The following is a 1,688-nucleotide window of genomic DNA, read 5'->3' as shown; positions in this document are numbered from 1 at the left end:
TGATTTCAAAGCCCTCTGCACTGTAGCCTACGTAGCTGGGCCTCTGTGCTCTGTGCGCTGGCCACAGCCAGGCTGTCTGGGGGCAGGGGGTATGGAGCCTGACTCCTACCAGGCACCCCCACCCCTCCCTGTTCCAACCCTGGGAGTGGCTGAGTGAGGTGTTCTCAGGCCCCTGCCTTGCTCTGCCTGGGACTTGTCTCTCCCTGTCTCTCACTCCATCTCAGTCCTTGAAGGGTCTTCCAAAACCCAGCCTACCCCCTTGCTTGGACATCCTCTGTGGTGCCCAGGTCCTTCTACGCCCTGCCCCAAGCCACCTCTCCTACTTCACCTCCTGCTACCCCAACTCCACGCACCCCTCATCCTGGACAGTCAAGCCCTCAAGAAATGTACTGTGGTGCCCGGTTCCCTGCCTTCCTCCCCTCCAGCCTCTGCAAAGTCCCCATCTCAGACACCACCTCCTCCAGGAAGTCCCCCTCGTCCCCCACCCCAGGCTGGGCCAGCTGCCTCCCCTGGGCCCCCACAGATGCCCATGTTGCCTCCATCACCACTCCTACCCTGCTGCACCGTACTTTGCTGTTCCTGGGCCCCCAGCTCCACCCCACACAGAAGGGGTACCCCAAGATGTCTGATGACTTGAACACACTCTCAATCCTTGACTTCTCCTGCCCAGCTCACTACCCCTACTTCTCTCTCTCCCCTCTCCTCTCTGTCCCCAACCCTCTGCCCTGGGGGCCCTTCTACTACCCTGGCCCCATGGAGTTGGGCCTGAGACATGGACTGGTCTACAGACCCAGGGGTTGGCGGGCAAAGCTGAGCCCTGAGGTTCCATGAAATACTCCTAGGGGCTTTGGGCTGCTTCAACAGGAGGGAGGGAGGGAGAGGGCTGGAGAAGGGCAGGGAGAGGCCAGGATGATTAATGGGACATTCTTTGTCCCTCAGGGGGAGAAGCCAGCAAGAAAAATGGTTGTCAAGGGCAACGCATTCTTCTTGTGGATAACCCAGCCCTGCGTCACCCACGGGGGTGTGGGGTTTCAGGGAGGCTAGGACTGGAGTATCTGAGCCCAAAGGAGCTTGGAGATCTTCCAGGTTGAGGACTCATTTTACAGAGGGGAAACTGAGGCCAGAGGAGGAAGGCAGGGCTGCTTGGCGAGGCTCACACAGTTGATGAGGGACAATGGGATGAAACCCCTTGCTCCTGCCTTACTCCCTGGGCTCTGTCCCCAGAAGTCAGAGACATCCAGGCTGGGACCAGTAAGAGAGGAGGAAGGGGTGAAGACCAGGATGTGGCTGCAGGAGCTTCCAGCCTCACTAGCTGCAGGGGAGGGAGGGAGGTACCTAGAAAGCTGGTCAAGGGGCCAGTGTAAGGCCCAGCCTGCTCTGCACACGGCCCCGGCACCTTGCCACCTCCAGGCCTCTGCACTCGATGTTCCTTCTGCCTGAAAGCCCCTCCCTGTCCTTTGCCTGTGGCCGTCAGTAAACATCACCACGGACACCTGTCCTGTGAACCTGCCCTGGGCAAGCCTGGGCCTCTGTGCACACCACCTCCATCAACACCTCATGGGTGTTCACAACTGTGAACCCTGTGAGAAGGACACTCTCTCAGGGTGGGGGCCAGGTCTGAACTCTCTGTTTTTCTGGCTGGCCAGGGAGGTCTCTGGGCTGGGTCCCTGGGCCTGGTGTCCTGCCCA

This window comes from Trichechus manatus, unplaced genomic scaffold, assembly GCF_000243295.1.
Source record: "Trichechus manatus latirostris isolate Lorelei unplaced genomic scaffold, TriManLat1.0 scaffold00151, whole genome shotgun sequence".
Taxonomy (NCBI): Eukaryota; Metazoa; Chordata; class Mammalia; order Sirenia; family Trichechidae; genus Trichechus; species Trichechus manatus.
This window is presented reverse-complemented; position numbering follows the sequence as displayed.